The 15,943-nt window shown below is 48.8% G+C and overlaps 1 pseudogene; it reads left to right on the plus strand.

Annotated features, from left to right (window-relative positions):
* The first annotated feature begins 218 nt into the window (after window positions 1–218).
* On the plus strand, window positions 219–1,835 carry LOC129032679 (hsc70-interacting protein-like; annotated as a pseudogene).
* The last annotated feature ends 14,108 nt before the right edge of the window (window positions 1,836–15,943 follow it).

A 15,943-nucleotide genomic window follows, 5' to 3' on the forward strand; every position in this document is an offset into this window, starting at 1 on the left:
TACTCGGGAGGCTGAGGCAGGAGAATCGCTTGAACCCGGGAGGCAGAGGCTGCAGTGAGCCAAGATCGCACCATTGCACTCCAGCCTGATAGAGCAAGACTCTGTCTCAAAAAAAAAAAAAAAAAAAAAAAAAAAAAAAGCCCTTTCTGCGTGGTCACACGGAGCCAGAGCCTGGAACCAGGCTGCAGCCCCTCAACTTCGCCCACCGCCTCTGGACCATGGACCCCCACAAACTGAACGAACTTCAGGCCTTTGTGAAAATGTGTAAGCAGGATCCGAGTGTTCCATACACCAAGGAAATGCGCTTCCTGAGGGAGTGGGTGGAGAGCATAAGGGGTAAAGTACCACCTGCTACTCAGAAAGCTAAATCAGAAGAAAATACCAAGGAAGAAAAACCTGATAGTAAGAAGGTGGAGGAAGACTTAAAGGCAGACGAACCATCAAGTGAGGAAAGCGATCTAGAAATTGATAATGAAGGTGTGATTGAACCAGACACTGATGCCCCTCAAGAAATGGGAGATGAAAATGCAGAGATAACAGAGGAGATGATGGATCAGGCAAATGATAAGAAAGTGGCTGCTATTGAGCCCTAAATGATGGTAAACTGCAGAAAGCCATTGACTTATTCACAGATGCCATCAAGCTGAATCCTTGCTTGGCCATTTTGTATGCCAAGAGGGCCAGTGTCTTCGTCAAATTACAGAAGCCAAATGCTGCCATCTGAGACCGTGACAGAGCCATTGAAATAAATCCCGATTCAGCTCAGCCTTACAAGTGGCGAGGGAAAGCACACAAACTTTTTTTTTTTTTTTTTTTTTTTGAGACGGAGTCTTGCTCTGTAGCCCAGGCTGGAGTGCAGGGGTGCAATCTTGACTCACTGCAAGCTCTGCCTCCCGGGTTCACGCCATTATCCTGCCTGAGCCTCCGGAATAGCTGAGACTACAGGCGCCCGCCACCACCCCGGGCTAATTTTTTTGTTTTTTGTGTTGTTTTGTTTTGTTTTTTGAGACGGAGTCTCGCTCTCTTGCCCAGGCTGGAGTGCAGTGGCGCAATCTCTGCTCACTGCAAGCTCCACCTCTCGGGTTCATGCCATTCTCCTGCCTCAGCCTCCCAAGTAGCTGGGACTACAGGCGCCCGCCACCATGCCCGGCTAATTTTTTGTATTTTAAGTAGAGACGGGGTTTCACCATGTTAGGCAGGATGGTCTCGATCTCCTGACCTCGTGATCTGCCCATCTCGGCCTCCCTAAGTGCTGGGATTACAGGCATGAGCCACCGAGCCCTGCGGGAAAGCACACAGACTTCTAGGCCACTGGGAAAAAGCAGCCCATGATCTTGCTCTTGCCTGTAAATTGGATTATGATGAACATGTTAGTGCAATGCTAAAAGAAGTTCAACCTAGGGCACCGACAACTGTAGAACATTGGAGAAAGTATGAGCGAAAACGTGAAGAGTGAGAGATCAAAGAAAGAATAGAAACAGTTAAGAAGGCTCGAGAAGAGCATGAGAGAGCCCAGAGGGAGGAAGAAGCCAGAGGACAGTCAGGAGCTCAGTATGGCTCTTTTCCAGGCGGCTTTCCTGGCAGAATGCCTGGTAATTTTCCCGGAGGAATGCCTGGAATGGGAGGGGGCATGCCTGGAATGAATGGCCAGAATGCCTGGAATCAATGAAATTCTTGGTGATCCAGAGGTTCTTGCAGCCATGCAGGATCCAGAAGTTATGGCAGCCTTCCAGGACGTGGCTCAGCACCCAGCAAGTATGTCACAATACCAGAACAACCCAAAGTTTATGAATCTTATCAGTAAATTGTCAGCCAAATTTGGAGGTCAAGCATAATGCCCTTCTGATAAATAAAGCCCTTGCTAAAGGGAAAGCAACCTACATCACCTTATGGATGTCGCAATGATACAAACCAGTGTACCTCTGACCTTCTCATCAAGAGAGCTGGGGTGCTTTGAAGATAATCCCTACCCCTCTCCCCCAATGCAGCTGAAGCATGTACAGTGGTTTGCCATCAGGGTATTCGTTCAGATAATGTTTTCCTACTAGGAATTACAAACTTTAAACACTTAAAAAAAAAAAAAAAAAGATCCTTGTTTGGGACACCTGAATGAATTTTCCTTGCTCGTAAGACCAAGACGAAAGTCCTTAACATGAGCAAACCCTATGAGATTCGGCCCTTGCCTAACCTCTCAAAATCCCTGCCGTCCTCCCCTGGATCTCTGCTCTGCATTCCACTGTGACAGTTCCTGGACTGCACTGAGCTTCTCCCCACAGAGGGATGCGGAGACATGGTCACTATTCTCGGGAAATCTCCTCTGCCCCCTGTCTTTTACCAAGCTAATTTTCATACATTCTTCAGATCTTAGCTCAACCAAGGAAACCCTTCCTGACTCTCCCTCACCTTCTTTGTAAGATCTTCTGTAATATACTGTCACTGCTCCATGTGCTTTTAAATCCCAGCCTATCTCTGTCTTTAATTGCGCATCATCCATGAGTCTATTTGATTAGTGTCTCCCTTACAAGACTGAAAGCTCCAGGTTGGCAGGAACCACACGTCTGTTATGTCCCTTGCACCACGCAGAGGCATTCCGTAAATATCTATTGCTTATGGAATGAATGAACGAAGGTGTGAGTCCAAAGTGAGTAACAGAGCAGCAAGTTCCAGCCTTGAGGCCCAGGACCGCATTTCTCAGTTTCATGAACCCAATACGCTGGGGAGAGCCTGTTGTGAACCACACAGCACCCTCTTCTTTCTCCAGAAGGTACATTTTCTTTTTAAACCACACAGCACCCTCTTCTTTCTCCAGAAGATAAATTTTCTTTTTAAGAGAATATGAATTTTCTTCATGTTTCACATTCCACACCCCAGTGTCAGTGTGGGGATAGGGGTGAGGGATGTCAATTAAATTAATCATGGCAATCCCCTCGCCCAGGATTGATTGAGGAATAGGCATGGGACACAAGGCTAGTGAGACATGAAGGGAATTTGAGTTTTATAAAAGGACAGGAAGATGTTCTTGGGTAGGATGTGATACTTGGAGCCACTGTAGCCTCTTGCGGCCCTGAGGGAACGAAGGCCCAATACATGGCAGAGGCAAAGGCTACTGGTGGGGAGAACCCACCTCTTCAATGGGCACATAAAATGACCACCCTTGAAACTGCTTATTGTATGGAACAATAAATTGTTTCTTATTGGTTTAAGCCAGGGTTTCTCAACATCACCACTGACACTTTGGGCCACATAATACTTTGTTGTGGGCAGCTGTGCATTGTGTGTGGTCCTGTGCATTGTGGTATGTTGAGAAGCATCGCTGGCCACTACCCACTAGATACCAGTACGACACTCCTCCGCATCCCAGTTGTGACAACCACAAATGTCTTCAGACCTTGTGAAATGTCCCCTGGGGAGTAAAATTGCCCCCACTTGAGAATGACTAGTATAAGCCAACTGAACTAAATTTTCTATTACTTGCAGCCAAAAGCAGCTTAACTGATACAGCACCTTTTCAACTTAGTTTACCCATAGCACACGAATCTCTTTTTACCACACCCACATCTGCCTCTAGCACCAGAGCTGCTCACAGACCCATTCACACAATTACATCTTCCCACCAACCCCATTCAATCACAGCCTTCCTACTCCTGCTTTACCACTCACTTCCCCAGCCCCAGCTCCAACCATCTCTGCCTCCCCCATCTCCTGCCACTTGCTGTGAGAGCTGATGGCAATGCTGTCAGTTACTTGCTCTTGCTCTAACATTGCTCTCTGCAACTTCTGCTCCTCATCAGAAGGAGGTCAATAGAAGCTTCCTTCAAACTTCCCCTGCCAAGGCTCTTTCTCCACCCCTCTATTCCCACTTCACTAATTTCATCTATCCATCCGTTTATCCATCCATCCATCCATTATTCAACATTTATTTTGCACACTTACTATGTGCTTGGAGCTACAATAGGCACTGGATAGTGAATGGATTCAGATATAGAACCTGTCCTTAAAGAACATACAGTCTGGCTAAGAACACAGTTCACTAAGCCAATGAGAAGTACTATATAAATGTTGAAGATATCTGACCTACTATGAAAAAAAAAAAACGCATTTTCACACCTTGAGTGGCCCACACATTTAATTAGGTACTCAAGATAATGGAAAAAGTGGTCTTTACCTATTCATGGAGCAAGTCTGGCAAAACCGTATCTGCCAGTGTGGTGAGTCCAGTTCCAGTAACTGGATGCACTTGGGAGAAGGGAGAGGGCCTAAGAAGAACTGTGTTCTGTTAAGTCAGACTTTTTTTCCCCTTTGGACTTTTCTCCAACTGGTCTGAATTAGTGAGGTCTAACTGTTTCTATTTAAGAAAAGGCAACAAAATCTTGAGGGCGTGCCTCTAAAAATCTTGCCAAAAGGCACACATGCACGCACACGCACACACACACAGGCACACATCACCACCACCACCAACTCCATCATCCACACACTCTGCCCTCAGGACAGGGACACACAGTGACACACACTGTCAGGCAGTTAAGGAAAAAGCAGAAATTGGGCATCCGTTCAAACAGCTTGAAGTTAAGAGATGGAAGATGGCTGCCGGGAGGGCAGAGCAGAGAGGGGCTTTGGTAAAGGAACCGCTCCAAGCACAACAGAAAAGGTCTCGCCTGAAGATTCTGGATTTCCTCTTTGGTTCTTTCAAAGAATGAGTCTCTGGTTCTATTTGGCTGGGGGACCAGCACTTGTGGGGTGTGGCCTTGAGCTCCCTCTTCCCCTGCACAGTAACGCTATTGTTCGGTAACTGCGGCCAATTTATGGAAAGAGGTGGAATGTTTATGTAACTGACTCCGCTTTAGACAAGACGTTTGAAAGCAGAAAAAAATGACGGATGGAAGGAGGCCAGTCCAAACACAGTTTTTCTTCCTTTCTGGACACAGATGTTGGAAAAATGAGGAGAAGGAAGGAGGGAGGGAGAGAAGAAAGTCAGGGTCTGAGAAGAAGTGCCAAAGTCCAAGCTGGCCAGAGACAGCCAGAGTCTGTCTTTGATTGAGGCCAGGGGCAGAGCCTTGGAGCAGAACCTCCGTTTTTGGAAGCTGCTGTTTTAATTAAATAGGTCAACGCAATCAGGACAGCTCTGGTGTGGGGTCTGGATCTCATTAGCCTAACATGGGTGGGGTGGGGCTGGCCTCGGGGAGTGGATCCCCTGGTGTGTCTGTAGTGGGGGGCAGCCTGAGATGAGGGAACTTCTTTACTGCTTGCCCCAAAGCCAGGCCCCAGGCAGCTGGAGCTGCCAGGAGGGGCAGACCACAGATGGAGAATGCGCTTCATTAAGCATGAGTCAGTCCGCTCTGCAGCCTGGAGGCCCAGGCAGACTGGAAAAATCAGAACTGCTTTGAAAGGGAGTCACAGGAACAAATCTCACCCCTTCACCAAGCCCAGGTGCAGGGTAGTTAGGAGAACAAGATCCATACCCACACTTTCCCTTGGACCTAAGTTGGGCACTGAAGGCAGAGGCAGAAATAAGGAGAAGATGAGATGATTGTCTTCCAGGTTACAGGACTCATGTCCTTGGGAGCTTCATCTGATAGGGGAGACTGGTTCCTGCCATTAGAGACCCCTGGTTTGATGGGGGAAGAACTCAATCCTGCACTTGGGGATACCTAGTAGATAGCCCCTAACCCTGGGATCCCCAGTCTGGTGGGAAAGGCAGGACTGTAGTAAACGAAATAATCAAACTCATACAGAATTGGCATGTAAGCAGGTTCAGTGAGTTTTATGCAATGTGGGGACATCATATACTAAAGGACTTATATTTATAGTGGATCAGTGTTAGGGATGGTTCCTAGAGGAGGAAAGTTTTGAGCAATAAGATGGCCGTGGCTTGGCTAGGACCGTAGCCTGTGTGTGAGCATCTGTGATTATGCATTCTTGATTCTTAGGGGACAGGACTTAGGAGCCCATGTCCCCAGAGGTCTCAAGTTCAACTGGCTGGGGGTGGTGAGGTAGGGCCTGGAGGTCCGACCTCTCAAAATTGGAGAATAAAGACAAATCAGCTGACCACCTAGTTTTTCCCAAGGGCTGGCTGGGTCAGGTTGCAATTTCGTTTCTGTCAGCACATCCCAGAAGCCAGGGACGGTCAGGTGTCCCCCAAGATTAAGATGACTGTATAATTTATCATTTAAATGAGGACTTTGGAGAGGGTAGGTGTGTTATTAATCATTATGCTGGGCCCATAGGCATTAACCAGGCCTGTTCCAGATAAACCAGGACATTTAGCCTCCCTTCCTTCTAACATCTTTAAGGGCCTGTGTGTGTGTGTGTAGCTGAGGGTTATGAGAAACTGAAGGATTAGCTTCAAATATTCTCCTCAACACCCCTATTCTACTTGATTTTTAGAGAAATGTGATTATTATGGTAAATAAAACATGTATGTATACAATGTGTGCTTATAAATAGTATATGTGTGTATGTGTATATATATATATATTTCTAGATAGATGATAATAGATATATACACATATAATACAGAAGTCAATGAATTTTTTAAAAATTTGTTGAAATTAGGCCAGGTGTGGGGCTCATGCCTGTAATCCCAGCACTTTAGGGGGCTGAGGCAGGAGGATCCCTTGAGACTGGGAGTTTGAAACCAGCCTGGGTAACATGGTGAAACCCCATCTCTACAAAAAATTTTTTAAAATTAGCCGGGTGTCGTGGCATATGCCTGCAGTCCCAGCTACTTGGGAGGCTGAGGTGGGAGGATTGCTTGAGCCTAGGAGGTCCAGGCTGCAGTGAGCCATGATCACACCACTGCACTCCAGCCTGGGTGACAGAGTGAGACACTGTCTCAAAAAAAAAATTAAGTTAAAATGAGAGACCTCAAAATACAGTTGTTATAGCAAGTCTCCTGGGACTATGTCCCCAGCATCTCAAGGGGCACTATCATAGACGTATTCATGGCTGCCCAAATGTTTTCAACATCCTCTTGATATTTTGATAGTCTTTCAAGGATGCATCCTACCTTTCCAACGAAAACTAAAACAAAAGAAAACTGCCCTTATTTTTTCATTTCCGTTGCTGCTAGGGGTGCTAGTCGCACCAATCTGAGCTAATCTGTCTCTGAACAGAGTTACCTAGGGACAGGGACATGGCAGGAAGGGGTCCTCCCTTTTTGCTGGCACCAGATCACAGCAGGCACAGAGTGGGTTAGAACTGGCAACTTCCTGCTCCTGACGGAGGCAGCTGCTCCCCTGGCAGCCAGATCTGCAGTGTCTCTGGGAGTCATCCTGGAAGCTCAGACTCTAGTCTGTTTTTCAGTCCTCTTAATATCCTTACTGAATCCCCTCATGCTTAAACCAGATGGGGAGGATTCCAGGTTTTTACATTTGCTTTGTTTTACAAAGAAGGACCCTGATCAATTCAGAGGATGCAAGGGCAAAGTTTGAGGAGACCCGTTACCTACAGTGTGAGGGATGGGGAAATTTAGCCCCAAAGGATGAAACGGCTGCATAAAACAAAACCATCCAATCTATCCAGTGCCCAGCCCCAGCCTCTTTGAACATCCACTTGCTGTCTTCTGTTCTTCCCTCTTCCTCCCCTCCCCTGCCCCGTCTCTGGAGCTCCATCACATTTCATGTCCTTGCTTCCTCATACTGTTCCTCAGAAGTAGGGAGGTCAGAGAATGCTTCTCTCTGGAAGGTAAAATGCTACTCTGGGAGGTAAACTGATGTGCAGACAGTGCAGGATAGTTGTGCAGCTGGCTAGTGGTGGAGCTGGGATGACACATCCATTCTTAATCTGGATCTCATTGTGTAGGGGCTTGGTGTTTCCCAAGCTAGGGCTCCCTGGAGCCAGGAGCAGCTCAGGCATCTGTAAACCTCATTATAATTGGTGTATAGTGAAAGGGCGACTGACTCAGATTTCAAGTCCCACTTCTGCTCTGAGGCTAGTGCAGTCCTGGGCAAATCACTGGCCGTCTTTCGGCTTCATTTACCTCATCTGTCAAATGAAGAGGTTGGTCTAGATCACAGATTCTTAACCTTTTGGGTGTCATAGACTTCCTTAAAAATCTGATCTTTGGGCCAGGTTGGGGGGCTCACGCCTGTAATCCTAGCACTTTGGGAGGCCGAGGCGGGCAGATTGCCTGAGCTCAGGAGTTCGAGACCAACCTTGGCAACACGGTGAAACCCCGTCTCTACTAAAATACAAAAAATAAATAAATAAAATTAGCCGGGACTGGCAGTGTGCGCCTGTAGTCCCAGCTGCTTGGGAGGCTGAGGCAGGAGAATTGCTTGAGTGCAGGAGGCAGAGGTTGCAGTGAGCTGAGATCACTCCACTGCACTCCAGTCCAGGTGACAAAGTGAGACTCTGACTAGAAAAAAAAAAATCTGTTCTTTGGCCAGGTGCAGTGGCACACACCTGTAATCCCAGCACTTTGGAAGGCCGAGGCAGGTGGACTGCTTGAGGTCAGGAGTTTGAGACCAGCCTGGCCTACGTGGTGAAACCCCGTCTCTACTAAGAATATAAAAATTAGCTGGGCGTGGCGGCGCATGCCTGTGATCCCAGCTACTCGGGAGGCCGAGGCAGAAGAATCACTTGAACCCAGGAAGCAGAGGCTGTGGTGAGCTGAGATCGTGCCACTGCACTCCACCCTGGGCAACAGAGCAAGACTCTTGAAAAAAAAAAATCTGATCTTTTTCCTTCATCCCCAGTCCCTCCCTCTAAAAACTGTACAGACAACATTTTCTATAAAATTTCAAGGGGGTCATGGACTGTTTAAAGTCCATTGTTCAGTAAGAGGATTCAAAGCTTTTTTTTTTTTAATCAGACTCCCAAAGGGATCTATGACCCCCAAATTATAAGAGCCCTGCTCTAAGGTCAGCTTGAGCAATGACTCTGGAGAGCTCTGTGAAAAAGCCTGCCTGCTGATCTTGGCTCTGCCCCTGGAAAGAGTGTTTCCCTTCATTGAGCCACGGTTTTCTCACCTATAAAATAAGGATAACAATACCTGTCCTGCCAACACTATAGAATTGTTGGGAGAATTACACTGTAATAGAGGTGAAAGTTTTTTGTAAACTGTAGTGTTGTATAAGAGTGATCAATCAGCCAGCTCCCTTTCCCCTTTCTAAAGCCTGAGGGATTGTGGCAACATCAGGCTAGAGCTGGCAGAGTTCCTGGTACCACACAACGACCTGAGAACTGGACCCCAGTAAAGTTGTCTCTTATAAGTGGGTGACTCTCACCCTCCCATGGGACCTCATTGAGGCTTCATCCTGTTCCACTGTTCCAGGCCCATAAACAGCACTTCCACTGGAGCTCTTTGCTCTCTGCAGCGCCCTCTTCTACTCAGCATGCTGACCAAGCCTGCCCACTGTCTGGAACAGTCACGTGCTCATTCGTCCACTGCTATTCCACAAGGTAGCAGAGAGCAGTCAGGGAGGTAGGACGGGCATGGTGAGTACAGTATCATCTGTCCCAGCCTGTGGTCCACTCCGCGACACTCCTAATTTCTTAGGCCACATGTCTAAATGTGAGGTTCAGAAAACGTGAACCTAGGACTCATTCCCGTTGGGATGCTGTCAGATTGAGGGCATGCAGAGACAGGCATCTGCAGCTTGAGAAGGAGCCAGGATACACTCTGACACACATACACACACAGTTGCAATCGCCCAGGAAGGGCCTGTCTGTCACAGGCCTGGCCTGGCCTGCATGGCACCGAGGTGCTACATCAAAGGAGAGCGGTGGAGTCGGCGATTACTCGGGCATGTGTCTCACCTTCCTGCCAGTATTTTCCCTGACAAGACTTTACTTGCCACCCACATTTTCCTCTCTGGTAGCAGAGAGGATTAAAGGCTCTTCAATCTGCTTCTAACTAAAGCCCTCACCACTCCAGGAACTACTGGAACTACTGTCTGCAACTCCTCCTTTTCCCCAACCTGCCTGCCCTGTCCTTGACTCTGCCACTCTAGGATAGCCCCACACAACCCTCTCTGGGCCGTGGGGATGATGCTGGAGGGTGTAGACCAAAGCCAGCCAGTCCCAAAATGTTGACCCCCTGGTGCCGGGGAGTTTTCACCGAGCAGTCCCTGGGAGTGATGACAGCTTCCATTGCCTTTCCCAGGCCTTCCAAAGTCTTGAACTAGGGGGATGGGCTAAGGGTCCCCAAGAAGCAAGAACATGGTGCCCAGAGGGCCCAGAGGAGAAGGGACGTGATTGTGAGCCAGATGGGAGCTGCATGATTCCCTGTACAAGGGATCACGGAGATCCAGGCCTTGACTTGTCCAATATGGTAGCCACTAGCAGTATGTGGCTATTGAGCATTGAAATGTGTCTTGTCCTAATTGATATGTGTTGTCATTGTAAACTAGACGCCAGATTTCAGACTTAGTACAAGACAAAAAAGAATGTAAAATATCTCAGTCAAAATGTTTATATTGATTACATGTTGAAATGACAATAATTTGTATATATTTGGGTTAAATAAAATATATTATTTAAATGTTTTATAATTTAAAACTTTTTTTATTTTTTAAAAATTAAGGGACTGGGTGTGGTGGCTCATGCCTATAATTCCAGCACTTTGGGAGGCTGAGGCAAGAGGATTGCTTGAGTCCAGGAGTTCAAGACCAGCCTGGGCAACATAGTGAGACCTTGTCTCTATTAAAAAAAAATTAAAAAAAAATGCAGTGGTACAATCATAACTCACTGCAGCCTCAACCTCCTGGGCTCAAATGATCCTCCCTGCTTAGCCTCCTTGAGTAGCTGGAACTACAGATGTGCAACGCCACACCTGGCTAATTTTTAATTTTTAGTAGAGACAAGGTCTCCCTGTGTTGCCCAGTTTGGTCTTGAACTCCTGGGCTCAAGTGATTCTCCAGCCGCAGCCTCCCAAAGTGCTGGAATTATAGGTGTGAGCCACCACGCCCAGCCTTTATTATTAAAATTAATGTCACTGTTTTTTTTAATGAACTTTTTTTTTTAATGTGACTACTAGAAAATTGAAAATGACATTCATGATTCGCATTGTATTTTTATTGAGCAGTGCTGGTCCAACAAAAGTAAAGTGTTCCCCACAGGGGGATCAGCCACGGAGAGGGCACCAGTGAGAGAGAGCCTGCTGTGCCCACTTTTCTCTACCATCAGTCTTGTTCAGCTGGGAACAGGAGCCTCTGAACAGCTTGCCTGACAATGAGACTGACCTGGAGATAGAACTAAAGCTCCTGACCCCATTCTAATGCTCTGTTCTCTCAAGACAGGGCCCCTCATTCCCTCACACCTGGGGCTGGGTTGATGAATTTGTGGCTCATGGTGTAGGGGAGGGGGAAGGTACCCCCAGGACTCTGGGCATCTGTCTAGGGGACTTTCACTGCTGGACTCACCGAAGTTTTAGGGACCAGGACATGGTGGTAGTACATGTTTCTTCCTGCCAGGAGCCCTTGTCACAGCCTGCAAGCTTAGAAAAGAGAGATGCCCTTTCCAATGTAGGGCATATTCTATTATTTATTAACCCCGAGGAGGCCTGCCCACGATGGCCTTCCAGCTGGTTAATTGGATTTCATGACAACTTTTTAAAAAGGAATGTTCTGAGGAGCAGTGTTGTGTCCTGCCCCAGCGGTCCTGTGAGGTTTCCTCCATCTCCTTGAAAACTCAGCCACTGTGGTATAACATGGAGCTTTAATCATACATGTCAGTGTAGCTCCAGTCCCATCAGAAGCTGTGGTGGGGCTGACACAGCCACTGATGCTCCAGGATGAGAAATAAGTCCCTTTCTTACCTATGATAGAGAAAATATATTCTGTGCTTGATGTGTAGGGGACTGCTAGTTAATTTGTGAGGCACTTCTGCTTCGATTACAGCCCCTCGTAGGTAAAAGTGTGCTGCTTATCACAATCAGAATGTCATAAGTTTGCATTTCCTTCTGCTGAGGAGACATTAATAGACATAAAGTCCTATGATAATAGCTATTAGCATGGCTGAGGCCCCTACTTAAACAATTGCTTTGAGACTAGGCAGCTAAACACTAGTATTTCATGCATGGGCTCATTGCTCTTCCTCCCGGGTCAGTTTTGCTGTGGTTGTTTCATCCAGAGGATGTTCAGGGGAGGACAGAAGGGGAGCCCCCTGCAGATTCATGGCCACCCACTGTCTCATGGCCTAAGCAACAGATAAGGAGAGGGACAAAGCCTGCTGTACAAAAAAATCTATGTATGCACAAAACTGCATTTTTAAGGACAGGCAAGAATTTCTGGTGTTATGGTAGAATTTACTGGAGAGCCCTTATAGACTGTTAGCTTCCTGCCAGAATGGGTTATTTACAGGGAGGCCTACTGAGGATGGAGATTGGGAAACTTAAAACAAGAAGGCAAGGAGCTAACCCCATGTTTAGTGTCTTTCTTGTGTAGAGTTCTGACACTAGACACTTATAGTAAGTATGTGCCCATAAACCACTATCCCATGGACCCGAGGGTAGAGCCCCTTCCTAGGATTTGGAAGCGACCCTGGAGAGAAGGAATGGGGGTGCATAGTGAGGTACTAGAACCCCTAGGGATGAGTGTGGTGGAAGTTCAGATAGCCACAGAATCTATCCTTTGACTGGGTGCTCTCTTTTTCTGGAAGACTTGTTCATACAACAACAAATTGTCACCCTAAGCTATTCCCCCACATCAACAAGGACAAGGGTCCCAGAGCTATTCATATTGTGTGCTTGGCATTATGTAAAGTGACTTACAAACACCACCCCAATAACTTAGTTATGAGCATCCTTAGCCACATTTTACTCATGAAGAAACCTGCACTTAAGAAGTCAAGACATTTACCCAAGGTCACAAAGTTATAGGAAGCCAGGATTGTAACTAAGCTCTCTGATTCCAAAGCCCACGTTTAATTTCTACTTTATAATGCCTTCCAAAAAAAAAAAACTCCCTCAAAACTACGATTCTAGTTGAAAAGTAATTCTAGAGAGGGGGGATATTACATTTTATGTATCACAGACCAGACCTGCAGTAGCCCTGGAAGGCTTCACACAAAATGTGGACCTTGAATTGGCCTTGAGGGCAAGTTACTCTTTGTATAAGTGGGGGCATGGAGAGGTTATCCCAGGCTAAGGGAAAAGCAGGAGTGAAGGCTGGGAGGTGAAAAGTTGCAGGTCAGCAGGAGAGGACATTGAGAGGACAGACGTGGCTGGAGCAGAAGGTTCCCCCCAGGGAGCAGAAGGTGGGGCTGGGCATGTAGCCTGGGCTGAGGTTTGGAGGCATTGAAAGTCAAACCTGGGCGGTAAAGTATTCCTGTTTGCCTGATGATTTAGGATGATCAGCTACAGAATGGATGGAGTGGAAATGCTTGGGGACTTAGGGGGCCTCCTGGGCAGGGCTGAGGCTGTGGACTTCACCTCTGTGGACCTTAATCTCCCCTGCTGTGAGAAGGGTAGATAACCCTGGGTGCTCAGAAGCCTGGGCCCCTGTGGAGCTTGGTGATGCTAAGGCACCTGATGGATGCTAAACCACCTAGGTTATGGCTGCCAGGTGCAATGGCAGAGGTGCAATAGTAGCACCTTCTTTTTCAATGTAAAGATAGCTAGAGGGAGAGAATTGACTAATTGTGTGAGAGCAGAGGGAGGAGTTCAGGTGACTCTGAGACTCCAGTTGAAGGATGTGAACAGAGTATCCCTCTCAGCAGTTGGTCCCCAGCACTGCCTGAGGCCACACCCAAATCTAGGAGCTCCAGTCCACCCCCTTGGGCACTGGCATTCTGCATGCCTGGCTTGGAGTTAGGGTCTCCCCAGCTCCTCCCCGCCCCCTCTGCAGAAAAGCTGAGACTGTTCCCATTTCTCCTGCCTCTTGTTTCTCTAATTTTATGATTGTATGAAAATAAGTTTCCCAAATTACCTTTAATTAGCTTTAATAAGACAGCCTTTTTGCTAATTAAAACGATTATTAAGAAACCATTTATTGAGAATGAACACAGTTGTTAGAACCTATGAGAATTCTGAACTCTTAATAATAACAACAGCAGCCACCACCAGCCCCATCAGGCCCCAGAAACTCAAACTGGGTAGTGCTCAGGCTGGGGGCCCAGGGTTTCCAACTTCTCCCTCTCTCCAGGGCACCTTGTGGGCAGATGCTGCCTGCAAGGCTATAGTTGCTCCTTTCCCCAGCACTGAGGTTCTCTCTGTAGAAACGTCCCCGGTAAGTAAGCACTGACAGGTTTGCCTGTTAAAGGGTCTGGTGCAGCCAGAATAAAGCTGGGCAGGCAGTCAGGAGGCCATGAAACCTCCAGTCACTTCACCTCCCTGGACCTTTATCTCCCCTGCTGTGAGAAGGGTGGGTGGGCCTGGGTGGCCTCAGAAGCCCAGGGCCCTCTGGAGCTTGGTGATGCTAAGGCGTTGGTTGGAGCCTGCACTCGTGGAAACCCACACCTCTGGGTAATGGGGGAGTCTGGGGCTAGCAGAGCCCAGAGCTCATTTCATCCTCCTCTCCTCCCTCTCCAGGAGGACTGCTCAGGCTGCTGAGGCAAGAGACTCCTGTCGCGAAGCTGTTGAGGAGACTCGGAGACTCTGGGCTCCCGCTAGGAGCAAGCAGGCTCTGTGCAGCGAGGCGCCCAGGCGCGGGGCCCGGAACGCGGTGGTGCGGCTCCCCGGTCCCCGGGTCCCTGGGTCCCTGGGTCCCTGGGTCTCTGACTGCGGTGCTCTCTCCCACCCCGGGCTGCGCAGCTGCTGACAGCTCCTGGGTGACGGCGAACGGCTTGTGCTGTCACATTTCCTTCCTGTAGGGAGGGGGTGGGGAGCTGGAGCCTGGAAGTGCCCGGACGGGGAGGGAGACTACCCAGGTGGAAGGCGGTGCAGAAGGTTGCTGGAAAGAAGATGCCCCGGGCATTTTCTAGTGACGTCGTCTAGGCCGTATCTACCTTCCGGGGTCAGGAGTCTTGCTACACCCTAACCCCGCCTCCTCCAGAGTCCCCCCAGGGTTTTTCCAGGGACCTGGTGAGCTTGAGGTCTTGGCAGCACTTGAAAAGCAGCGGTGGTTTTGATTTCGTTGTTTAATTTTTATTTTTAAATATTACAGTGGAAAGAACGTGGACTTTGGAGTCCCATAGCCCTGGACTCCAATTCGGTGGGTCGAATACCTAGCTTTGTGACCTTTTGTGACACTCAACTGAGCTTCGTTTCCCGACAGCTTTTTTCCCACGGGGCTGCTGTAAGGCTTAGATGCAATAATGGAGGTGAAGTTGCCCAGTCGGTAGCCTAAGACTCAGCGCTAGTGTCGGGGGAATGTGCACTTGACCTCAACCAGTGAAGGCGAAGGATAAGCTTCAAGGCCCTAAACCCGAGGCCCAGCCGGCCCCGGTCTCCTTGGCGCTCGCTGGCGTCCAGGGTCCGCAGCAGGGCTGGGGATGGTGGGAGGGGGTACCCGGCGGTTCCCAACCACGCCGCATGTCGGAATCCAAGCGGACGTTTGAAGAAACATCCGCTGGGGGCTTCAGCAGAGTCCAATTCATCGCGAGCCTCTGGGGTAGGGCTCAGGCCTGAGGGTTTTGTAAAAGCTCCCGAAGTGGGGGCTCCGACGTGCAGTCAGGGTTGAGAACTGGTGATTGAAGAACGACCGCGGTTTCTGGAAAGAAACAAAGAGGCCTTCCTGGGGCGGAAGGGAAGAGGGCTGGCGGGTGCCCACCCGTGTGCAGGTGACCCCTTCACACCCGCATTCCCACGTCCAGGGACACGGTTACACGCACGCTCGGACACACACACGGGCACCCACACTCATCCGAACACACACACCCACGCCCATTCACGCTGTCCCGGACACACCCACACCCACTGCATTCTCCGGGCGAGTCCTGCGGCCGGAACCCAGACAGAGCGCGCCCGCTGGGGGCCGGGCCCCTCTGCTCCGAGGGTCTCAGGCCAGGCGGCCCGAGCGCGCCACAGCCGCTGACAGCGCGGCTCCTCCGAGCTCGGGGCGCT

This window comes from Pongo pygmaeus, chromosome 1 (genome assembly GCF_028885625.2).
Source record: "Pongo pygmaeus isolate AG05252 chromosome 1, NHGRI_mPonPyg2-v2.0_pri, whole genome shotgun sequence".
Lineage (NCBI taxonomy): Eukaryota > Metazoa > Chordata > Mammalia > Primates > Hominidae > Pongo > Pongo pygmaeus.